Below are 13154 nucleotides of genomic sequence, written 5' to 3'. Positions count from 1 at the left end.
ACCTAAAAACAAAACAAACAAGAAAAACCAACTCTTAATACAGAGAACAAACTAGTGACTGTGAGAGGGGAGGTGGATGGGGGAATGAGTGAAATAAATAAGGGGATAAATAAGGGGATTAAAAGGTATAAACTTCCAGTTATAAAATGAATAAATCTCAGAGATTAAAAGTACAGCATAGGAACTATAATCAATAACATTGTAATGTATGGTAACAGATGGTGACTACATTTATCATGGTAAGCGTTCAGTAATGTATAAAACTGCCAAATCACTATGCTGTACACCTGAAACTAATATAATTGTATGCTAATTATACTTCAAAAATAGATGGATAGATGAATGAATGAATGAATATTTTACAGCCTTAGCAACTGAGAGGGCCATATTTTGGAATCACATCTAGGCCATACTATTTACTAGATGTATGACATTGGATACTGGATTTCATACAGAAAGTGGGGACAATAAATCCCTCAGGGATTTGTTGTTAAAGCTGAATACAATCATGTCAAATGCCTGGTAGCGTGTCCAGCACAAAGATGGTCCTCTGTGTTTTCTTTACTTTTTTCTAGCTTTTATATTCATCATTTAATTTGTGATGCAAACACTAGCAGAGATTGGGCTGAATATCTCTCAGGCATCATGGTATGCCTATTTACCCATCTTCACTGCTACTTATCTTCATATTTATCTATGAGCGCTCCACAAAAAACTCGTAGAGGAAAAACAAAGAATTCACAACTATATGTCAATATAACACAAAGACTTATTTTTTAAAATATTCTTTCTCTACAAATATTTTATTTGTAATAATTAATCAGTATTTAGCTTGTTTAATAGAAGTGGCAAATGAACAATTGAAAAGTAGTGAGTTCCATGTGGAATTAAATTACAGTTATAACTTTGAAACATTATACCTTGGGTTTTAGAAAGAACTTTAAGAATAAGAATTCACTCCATAACCAATTTTCATAATAAAGGATGAGATAGCTTGGAAAATTGAATCTACAAGCATTTTAAAGCTTTTTCTTTTGTAAAACCTCCCCAAATAAACTTTTTAAATAAAGTAACAAAAATAGGGGTGCCTGGGTGGCTCAGTCAGCTCAGGTAGTAGTCCTGGGGTCATGGGGTAGAACCCTGCATTGATTCCATGCTTAGAGTGGAGCCTGCTTAAGATTCTCTCTCTTGCTCTCCCTCTGCCCCTCTCCCCCCATCTCACACACACACACACACTCTCTCTCAAAAAAAAAAAAAAAAAAGGAGCAAAAATAACTGATGAAAATACCACACATTTTTAAGTGATAAGGAGTTTCAAAATGGTCAAACAAAAAAGTAAACTACCTTACACAATAAATAAGAAAAGATTTTCATTTTTTTTTTTTGAGAGAGAGGGAGCACGAGTGAGGGAGGGGTGGGGGCGAGAGAGAGAGAGGGGGAGAGAGAGAGAGAGAGAGAGAGACAGAGAGAGAGAGAGAGAGAGAGAGAGAGAGAGAGAATCTTAAGCAGACTTCATGCCCAACACAGAGCCCTATGCAGGGCTCAATCTCTGAGATTGACAACCATGAGATTATGACCTGAGCTAAAACAAGTCAGACACTTAATCAACTGAGCCACCCAAGCACCTCTAAGGAAAGCTTTTTAAAAATGTTTCTTGGGGAACATACTTAAAGATCATAAAAGCCATTTATGAAAAGCCCACAGCTAACATCATCCTCAACGGGGAAAAACTGAGAGCTTTTTCCCTGAGATCAGGAACACGACAGGGATGCCCACTCTCACCGCTGTTGTTTAACATAGTGCTGGAAGTTCTAGCATCAGCAATCAGACAACAAAAGGAAATCAAAGGCATCAAAATTGGCAAAGATGAAGTCAAGCTTTCGCTCTTTGCAGATGACATGATATTATACATGGAAAATCCGATAGACTCCACCAAAAGTCTGCTAGAATTGATACATGAATTCAGCAAAGTTGCAGGATACAAAATCAATGTACAGAAATCAGTTGCATTCTTATACACTAACAATGAAGCAACAGAAAGACAAATAAAGAAACTGATCCCATTCACAATTGCACCAAGAAGCATAAAATACCTAGGAATAAATCTAACCAAAGATGTAAAGGATCTGTATGCTGAAAACTATAGAAAGCTTATGAAGGTAATTGAAGAAGATTTAAAGAAATGGAAAGACATTCCCTGCTCATGGATTGGAAAAATAAATATTGTCAAAATGTCAATACTACCCAAAGCTATCTACACATTCAATGCAATCCCAATCAAAATTGCACCAGCATTCTTCTCGAAACTAGAACAAGCAATCCTAAAATTCATATGGAACCACAAAAGGCCCCGAATAGCCAAAGGAATTTTGAAGAAGAAGACCAAAGCAGGAGGCATCACAATCCCAGACTTTAGCCTCTACTACAAAGCTGTCATCATCAAGACAGCATGGTATTGGCACAAAAACAGACACATAGACCAATGGAATAGAATAGAAACCCCAGAACTAGACCCACAAACGTATGGTCAACTCATCTTTGACAAAGCAGGAAAGAACATCCAATGGAAAAAAGACAGCCTCTTTAACAAATGGTGCTGGGAGAACTGGACAGCAACATGCAGAAGGTTGAAACTAGACCACTTTCTCACACCATTCACAAAAATAAACTCAAAATGGATTAAGGACCTGAATGTGAGACAGGAAACCATCAAAACCTTAGAGGAGAAAGCAGAAAAAGACCTCTCTGACCTCAGCCGTAGCAATCTCTTACTCGACACATCCCCAAAGACAAGGGAATTAAAAGCAAACGTGAATTACTGGGACCTTATGAAGATAAAAAGCTTCTGCACAGCAAAGGAAACAACCAACAAAACTAAAAGGCAACCAACGGAATGGAAAAAGATATTTGCAAATGACATATCGGACAAAGGGCTAGTATCCAAAATCTATAAAGAGCTCACCAAACTCCACACCCGAAAAACAAATAACCCAGTGAAGAAATGGGCAGAAAACATGAATAGACACTTCTCTAAAGAAGACATCCGGATGGCCAACAGGCACATGAAAAGATGTTCAGCGTCGCTCCTTATCAGGGAAATACAAATCAAAACCACACTCAGGTATCACCTCACGCCAGTCAGAGTGGCCAAAATGAACAAATCAGGAGACTCTAGATGCTGGAGAGGATGTGGAGAAACGGGAACCCTCTTGCACTGTTGGTGGGAATGCAAATTGGTGCAACCGCTCTGGAAAACAGTGTGGAGGTTCCTCAGAAAATTAAAAATAGACCTACCCTATGACCCAGCAATAGCACTGCTGGGAATTTATCCAAGGGATACAGGAGTACTGATGCATAGGGGCACTTGTACCCCAATGTTCATAGCAGCACTCTCAACAATAGCCAAATTATGGAAAGAGCCTAAATGTCCATCAACTGATGAATGGATAAAGAAATTGTGGTTTATATACACAATGGAATACTACGTGGCAATGAGAAAAAATGAAATATGGCCTTTTGTAGCAACGTGGATGGAACTGGAGAGTGTGATGCTAAGTGAAATAAGCCATACAGAGAAAGACAGATACCATATGGTTTCACTCTTATGTGGATCCTGAGAAACGTAACAGGAACCCATGGGGGAGGGGGAGGAAAAACGAAAAAAAAGAAAAAAAAAAAAAAAAAAAGAGGTTAGAGTGGGAGAGAGCCAAAGCATAAGAGACTGTTAAAAACTGAGAACAAACTGAGGGTTGATGGGGGGTGGGAGGGAGGAGAGGATGGGTGATGGGTATTGAGGAGGGCACCTTTTGGGATGAGCACTGGGTGTTTTATGGAAACCAATTTGGACAATAAATTTCATATATTATAAAAAATAAAAAAAAATAAAAAAAAATAATAAATAAATAAATAAATAAATAAATAAAAATGTTTCTTGGGGCGCCTGGGTGGCACAGTCGGTTAAGCGTCCGACTTCAGCCAGGTCACGATCTCGCGATCCGTGAGTTCGAACCCCGCGTCGCGCTCTGGGCTGATGGCTCAGAGCCTGGGGCCTGTTTCTGATTCTGTGTCTCCCTCTCTCTCTGCCCCTCCCCCATTCATGCTCTGTCTCTCTCTGTCCCAAAAATAAATAAACGTTGAAAAAAAATTTTTTTTTTTAAATAAAAAAAATAAAAATGTTTCTCATTTAAAAACAAAATTAAACCATACAGAAAAATATGAAAAAGTAACAACAGATCTGAAATGTTAATACCCAGAGCTAACTGCTGTTAACATTTTGGTGAACATCTTTCTAGATAAGTCTCTCTAAATATGTAAATGGGATCACAGTATTTATATTATAACTTTCAATTTCCACTTAACATGTTTGGAACATTTTTCAAAGTAAATAATTATAGATCTTGAACAACTTTTTAATACTGCATAGTACTTCATTGTTAGCTATTTAGCATAATTTATATAACCAGTTCATTTTTATAGCAGAGTTTGTTTTCCTTTTTTTTTGCTATTAAAATAATGCTGCAATTAACACCTTTGTGTGGACATCTTTTAGTATATCTTCCTAGAAGACAGGAGATTTTTACATTTTACATTTGCATTTTACATTTTGGTACATATTCCCAAAAGAGCCTGTTAGAAGAATTCAACCAACAGCCACATACAAGTCTTAGAAAAGAGTGCGTTAGATTGTTGGGGTCTTAAGATAGAGAATGGAGTATAGGGTTTGATAGAGTAATACAAATAGTTTGACTTAGCTTTTTCTTGCTAACTTCCAAAAGCAAGTTATATTAAATAGCATTAAATAGGTAATATATCAACAAAGAACCTTCAGTTTTATTTCCAGAACATACTGTGAGATACTGATTATAATGACTTGCATTTGACCACACTTGGCAATTACAAAATACTTTCACCTTTAATATGTCATCTGATATCTCAAAAAGTCTGTAAGATAGGCCAGGCAGGAATCTTTATTTTGCAGGTAAAGAAACAGAGGCCAAGAGAAGTCACTTCTCAGTATCACACTGCCAGTAGGTGTTAGCTTTGGGACTGGCTGTGGTGCTCTAATGGGCTGTCTTCCCGTTGGGCCATGTATGCCTTTGTAACCCAGCACTACTACTTCTACACTAACATGGTGTGGGGGAGTAGGTCATCACCCATAGTGGAGCTGGGGCCCATATATCACTGTCAACTTAAACTCTGTATATAACTCTTGAAAGATTTGTATATTCCTTTTTCCCAGTATAGGTTGAAATTGGTGCTGTGTGTCACTGAAGCGATTGCTAGGACCTTCTTCATGATAATCCAGCTTCTCCTTTAGTCAGTGGACTTGGGGTTTGCATACTGAGTAGGTGTAGAAATTGGGCAAAGAATCATGGCTTTCCATTGTAGAGGCAGACTTTAGCTTTCTGTTCATCTTTTCTTAATGTCTTTGGATTACGTATATTGACCAATACCCTCCTTGGCTGTGAGATAACAAACACCATATTGTAGTCCCTCTGAACACCCGATTTTATTAATCTTCTCCATAGATCAGTGAATCAGTCCTCCTGGCTCCCATTCCATCCTTGCTGCCCATTATAGTAATTGCTCCCATTTCCTTCTGAAAGCTAGGGGCAGCCCCCTGCCCTCTGTTATTTTGAGACCTATTATCCTCATTGTTACCAAGGAATGGCATCTCCTATCATCAGCCCGAGCCTATAGAGGACAGTGACCACTGAGCTTGTCAACAATGCTGGAGCCCCTTAGGTAGAGGCCGGCTTCAGCTTTATCCCTTGGAGCATCAGTCCAAAGAGTACCACCTTTCTCCCTGCAGCCTTGAGGCAGTGGTCAAAAGCTTTATGAAACCCGCTTAGGTCAATCTTATTCTATTCAAGCTACTATAACAGAATACTACAGACTAGGTGGCTTATAAATAACAGAAATGTATTTCTCACAGTTATACAGGCTATGAAGTCCAAGATCAAGATGCAAGCATTGTCAGATTTTGATGAGAGCCCACACTCTGTGCTGTGTCCTCACATGACAGAAAGGAGTGAAGGAGCTCTCTGGAGTCTCTTTTGTAAGGGCACTAATCCCATATATGAGGACCCCACCCTCATGATCTAATCACCTCCCAAAGGCTCCATTTCCAAATCCTATCACATTGGGTTTTGGGATTTAACATGAATTTTGGGAGGATGAAAACATTTGGTCTATAACATGCATAGTCATTGTCTGATGGCTGCCTCTTACGTGGGAGGAGGATAATCTTCCAGGGCAGGCAACTGCCATTTGCCTAAGAGTATTTCTCCAGAAAAAGATGTGTTCTGTTAGCACAACTCACAGCAGCTAGGACTGAGTGTGGTAGCTCAGGGAAGGGATCAACGAGACCCACTGCATTCTTATTAGTCCCCTTTGAAAAATGCTACGAAATCCACACTATAATTTTGAAAACTGGTAAATAAAGGCAAATAGCTAAGCATTTATTTTTCCTGTAAGAATTGTACCACTGGATAATCAAATCATTGATGAAAGTAAGATTCTCTTTAAAACAGTATTCTAGCTAATAAATGAAGAGAAATGAAAAAAAAATAGCATATCACTATTTTGTAACATCTAGTAAACTAATGTATCTAAGTATTCAATATCAAACCCAAAAACTTCATTAAAAAGAGTGACAATCAAACATTATGTATCTCCCCATGACTGTAAGATATAATTACCTACGAAGTATTCTTGCCAATAACATTCATCCTCACTCTGATGAAGCCTCTAGATACAACTACCAACATAAAGGAAATCTAGAAAACATAGGAACATGTCAAACAATATCTCCCCAGAATTCAGAATGTGGGAAAATATACTGGATCAATGAATTTTTTTTCAGAAAGTAAATTTTTAAGAAAAAAAGATGGAGGGAAGATCTTTTTATTTAAAGAGACTTAAGATAATATCTACTAATTACTATGTATGAATCTTATTTCAATCCTGTCAATAAACTATAACAAAATCATAAAAAATTATAAACAATTATTGACAATGTTGCTTCATTTTGCTCCAACGACCCCAGGCTCCTTCTTATTCCTAAATAGGCCAAGCAGCCTCCTGATTCAGTGCCTTTACACTTAGTTGTCACCTGCCAGAAATCCTCTTGCCAGGGTACCTACATAGCTACCTCCCTCACTGCTTCAAGGACTCCTCTCAAAGTCACCATCTCAAGGAATCCTATCTTCCCACAGAAAAGTTAAACTCTCCTATTCTCAACATTTCATACCTTCTTTTTTATTTTTTCTCCTTATCATTTATCACTGTGTAATACTGTCTATACTTATTAATCTTCTTCATTGTCTATCTCTTCAACTAAAATGTAGGAAAGAAATTTGTGTCTGTTTTGATTACCTAGAAAATTCCTAGTTCATATTAGGTCTTCGATAAATACACGTTGAATATTGGATGAACATGGATGAATCATAGCAAAATAAATAAAAGCAAAGCCCAAAATATACCATTTTATAGAGTCAAAAACAACTGAAATATATGTATGTGATAAAAATATATATGCATTTGTGTGTGTGCACCTACACACACATAAAAGAAAATGAGAAAAACAAAACTCAAATGGTTACTAACGCAGGTAAAGGTAAGGCACAGGAACAGGTAGGTTGTGACTTCATAGGAAGATGTAAATTATTCTTAATATTTTTTATTTCATGTTGATAGTGGATTCAGATGTTTATTGTATTTTTTACGTTTATTTGTTTTGAGAGAGAGAGAGCACAAGCAGATGAGAGGAAGAGAGAAGGAGATAAAGAATCCCAAGCAGGCTCCACACCATCAGTGCAGAGCCCATGTGGGGCTTGAACTCATGAACTGTGAGAACACGACCTGAACTGAGATCAAGAGTCAGATGCTTAACCAACTGAGCCAGCCACCCAAGAGCCCCTTATTGTATTTTTGATTACTTAAAAACTAAAATAAAACTAGTGTAAAATGATACTAAATCCTAACAAAATAATATTTATTAAAAATAATTTTAGGACAATATCACTTACACATATTTTTACAAATCCTAAAGTGCTATTAAAAAAAGAATCTAAAAGCATTTTAGAATAATATGCTCAATCAAGAAAGCTTTATCCTAGGGGCGCCTGGGTGGCACAGTTGGTTAAGCGTCCGACTTCAGCCAGGTCACGATCTCGCGGTCCATGAGTTCGAGCCCCGCGTCGGGCTCTGGGCTGATGGCTCAGAGCCTGGAGCCTGTTTCCGATTCTGTGTCTCCCTCTCTCTCTGCCCCTCCCCCGTTCATGCTCTGTCTCTCTCTGTCCCAAAAATAAATTAAAAAAAGTTGAAAAAAAAATTAAAAAAAAAAAAAAAAAGAAAGCTTTATCCTAGAAATACAAAGATAGCTGAGTATTAGGAAATCTACTTCTGTAATTCAACAGAGAAAAAAAAACTGTATGACACAAAGCATCTGATAAACTTCAACATTCATTACTGCTAAAAACATTTTTACAAAATAACTTTCCTGTCAAACCTGATTTATATGCATATATATGTTTCAGAGGTTTAATTTTAAGATGGCATAATTAAATCAGCATAGTTAATTTTGAGCCTTCCCAAAAGGTTTTTTGTTGTTGTTTTAGTTTTAGTTTTTTACACATAAACCACAAATAATGTATCTGGGCCAGGGTTCCTTGGAAAAGAGAGTCCAAGGCAAAGATTACTAGCACATCATTGAGGGATTTAATCCCTAAGTCTCAAGAGTGAGAACAGGGAAGTGAGGCAGGGAAGGAGGGAAACAAATACAAGATGGTACATTGCCAAACTGGTCACAGCTTCACAAGAAAGCATAACCAACTGCTCCTCCAGAGAGGCCTTATGGCAGCAGCATCCCTAGGAACACTGCCTTTATTCCATCTTACAGCTCTCACCGGGCCAAATCATCCACATAGAGATTAACACTCCCTCCTCCACCACACATACTTTTAGGTTACATCACCCAGCCCCTCTGGAGTGGTAGCTAAGGAAGTGAGATCCTACACTCTACAGCACTGTTTCCTCTAAATCAGGAGAAGCAAAAACATCTATGGCTCAATGGCAGCAGGCACAATGGAGATTGTGCCAAAGCCTGATTTTCATCCAACGGCAGGCTTGGACAATCGGTAGTGTTAAGAGACAAAATGACAATGGCAGGCACTAGAGCTCTCCATTGAGTAAATGGATGAGGCCCAGAGGGTAGGTACAGACGTACAATCTGCAGGGTGCATAAATTAGTACAAAGAGAGAGAATAAAAAGGAAGACCAAAATTAAATTAGAATCTGGAAACCAAATAGATTAATGGTATCTCACTTAGCAGACTAAAGATAGCCAAACTCTAAGTGGGCAGTGTGGGAAGGTGAAAAAACAAACCAATGGGGCAAACTGATACCCTGGGGCACCTAAAAAGGATACCGACGGTGCCCACCTCTTTTCCAGTGTGATTTTTCTGGCCAACCCATCACCCTCCTTACCACCATGTAGGGAGAAACCTCCTGAGAAGAATTTTATTTATATTACAGATTTTTCAAAAATCTCATGAATTAATATCACCTGCCCCTACTGGAAGTGGGTTAAAGGTTAATGAGAAGTGGGGAAGAGCAAAAAGGATTGAGTAAAAATTTGAAAAGCAGAATTTAAATTCCCTCTTCCACTCCAAGATGCTATGTGATTGTCTCATCCCCTTCTCAGAAGTTTTGAGATTTAATCTAAGAAGAGGAAAAAATAAAGGTTTCTTGGCTGGGTAATACAGTTTAACAGTGGGCTACCATAGTGAAGATAGAGAACTAAATTAAGTATGTCGAATGCCAAGTGTTGAGACTGCTGCCCCCAAGGCAGCACCAACATGGCTTCCAGAAGGCTTGCAGCCAGTCTTCTACCTCCTAAGGCAGGAGATTAAAAGATTCTTCCCTGGAAAACCTGACCAGCCCAAGACACTGACATTTAGAGTTTCTCAAAAATGGCCAGATGACCCTACAGTGAAACTCAAAGTCATAAACCCCACCCATATGTTCAGAGGTCCCAAACAACTTTTAAATCCCTTATTCATAAGTATAATCAGCTATTGAGATATCTGATTCCTATCACTGAAGACAAAAACTGAAAGAACAAGAAAATAGCAACTTGAAAAAAAGAGACAAAGTTTTTAAAAGAATTTTCAAAAACATCCATCATTATTATCTTCACAGAGACCAAAGACTTTGCATCCATAATGAAGAATAGGATAATCTTTTTAAAAAATATTCAGAAGGGAAAGAAATAGAGAAGAGGCAAAGAGCAATAAAATAATTACAGAATATTTCCCCAATGAGAAGGACATGAGCTTGCAGATCAAATGGAGTCATCAAATTCCCAGTAGAGTGGGTAAAATAGATCCACGCCAACGTACATCACTGAGGACAAAGAGAAGTTTCTAAGCAAGCCCAAAGACTTAAAAAAAAAAAAAAAAAAAAAAAAGACTTCCTACAAGGGAACAGGAATCAAAATGTCTTTGAATTCTTAACAATAATACTGATACAATAAGACATTGGAGGAAGGCCTTCAAAATTCTAATGAAAAAATATTTCAGCCCATACTTCTATACCCAAACAATCAAGCAGAGAATAAAAAATATTTTCAAAGACAAGAACTCAAAAATTTTATATCTCATAATGTTTCTGAGGAAAATCTTAAAGTTGTATTCTACAAAAATTAAGAGAGAGGGAGGGAGGGAAAAAAGAAATACATGGGACACAGAAAACAACACCCAATACTGGAAAGGCAAGAGGAATATCTGGAATGATGGTGAAGGTAGATCCCAGAATGAGTGCTGTGTACCAGGGATAGCAAACAATCAGTACACATTACGGCAGGCTGAAAAATATGTGGCCAAGGAAAGGGCACACATGTGTGGTTGTGTTTCTGCCAAACTAAGAAAAAAAAAAGTTTAGTGAATGTTGATGGTACTCACAATGACAACCACATGACTGAATGACTGAGACTAATTGATAAAATAAAGAAGTATGTCTTAAAAAATGGTTACAGGGAAACTTCATATCTTTCTTTTAATGCCTATGGTCTCTGTAGACTGTGATGTAGAAGAATGAACAGATATGAAAGAGGATAATTTTATTCTATTTATATACTACTTATAAATGCCTAGTATGCCTTTGGGACAATGTGAAAAAGCCATCTGTCTCTAACAAGAAGACAACTAGGTAGATGAGGAAAAGAGGTATGACAGTTACTTTTCATGATTTTCTCTTTTGTTTTTATATACCATAGGCATGTATTAAATTTTCAAAAAAATGTTATAATGAAACACTTTATATATATGAACGCTTTATATATATATATATATATATATAACGTTTTATATATATAAACGCTTCATATATATAAATATATACATATATATATAAATATATGCATATATATACACATATATATAATATACATATATATACATATATATATTGTATATACAATATGTATACAATATACATATATGTATATACAAATATATACATATATATATATATACATATATGTATATATATACACATATATAAAACAAAACATAGGGGCACATGGGTAGCTCAGTAGGTTAAGCATGCGACTTAATCTCAGCTCAGGTCTTGATCTCAAGGTCGTGAGTTCAAGCCTGTGTTGGGCTCTGCCCTGGGCATAAAGCCTACTTTAAAACAAAAGAAAACAAAACAAACATAAATAACCTAATAGAAAAAATGGGCAAAGAAAAGGCCATATAGTTCACTAAAGAAGAAATAAAAGGACCAATAAGTAAAACAAAAAAATGACCAAACATAATGACAATTACAGGATACAAATCAAACTAAGGAAATACTATTTTTCATCCAACAGATCGGCAAAGATTACACATTTGATGACACCCTATGTTGGCAACATTTTGGAGAAACTGTCATTGTCATACTCTACTGTTTGGGTATAAATTGAGTAATGTTTTGGAGGGTGGTTTGGCAATATAAATAAAAATTTTCTATGCATATATTCTATGACTCAGCAATCTTACTTCTAGGAATTAACCCAAAGACAGCTATCACACAAAGTCTTAAAAATATATGTGCAAAGATGTTAATAGAAAAACTGTAGGAAGAAAAACTCAAAACAATATGAATGTTACTAGTTAAATACAGTTTGCTATATCCATTCAATGAAGTATTTTGTACCTTTTAAAATTGTAAGTATATCCATATATGTAGCTATGCAAAGATGTCCAAGTTACATATTAACTGAATAAAGCAAGTTATAGAACTTATGTAGGATTGTCCCCTGCACACACATGCATGCACGCACGCACGCACACACACACACACAGTTGACCCTGAAACAACATGGTTTGAACTGAATGGGTTCATTTATACAGGGATTTCATTTTATAAATACAGTACAGAATTATAAATGTATTTCCTTATAATTTTTGTAATAACATTTTCTTTTCTCTAGCTTACTTTATTGTAAGAATACAACATATAATACATATAACATATAAAATATGTTAATCAACTGTTATCGATAAGGCTTTTATCGATAACATTTTTTCTCTAGCTTGCTTTATTGTAAGAATACGATATATAATACACATAACGTATAAAATATGTGTTAATCAACTGTTATTGATAGGCTTCCAGTCAACAGTAGGCTATTAGTAGTTAAGTTTCAGGGGAGTTAAAAGTCGTACATGGGGGGCACCTGGGTGGCTCAGTCGGTTAAGCGTCCAGCTTCAGCTCAGGTCATGATCTCATGGTTAGTGGATTCGAACCCCACCTCAGGCTCTGTGCTGACAGCCTGGAGTCTGCTTTGCATTCTGTCTCTCCCTCTCTTTCTTCCCTTACCCCACTTGCACTCTGTCTCTCTCTCAAAAATAAATAAACATTAAATTAAAAAAAAAAAAGTCGTACATGGGTTTTCAACTGCACAGAGAATCAGCATGCCTAACCCATGCTATTCAAGGGCCACCTATAGATATATTTAAAAATGTATATATATATGTTTTAAATGCATAAAAATTTCTGGAAGGATACGTCCAAAACTGTTAAGAACGGGGGCAGCTGGGTGGCTCAGTTGGTTAGACGACTGACTTTGGCTCAGGTCATGATCTCATGGTTTGTGAGTTCGAGTC

Source organism: Leopardus geoffroyi, chromosome B4 (genome assembly GCF_018350155.1).
Source record: "Leopardus geoffroyi isolate Oge1 chromosome B4, O.geoffroyi_Oge1_pat1.0, whole genome shotgun sequence".
NCBI lineage: Eukaryota > Metazoa > Chordata > Mammalia > Carnivora > Felidae > Leopardus > Leopardus geoffroyi.
Note: the sequence above shows the minus strand (reverse complement) of the source record.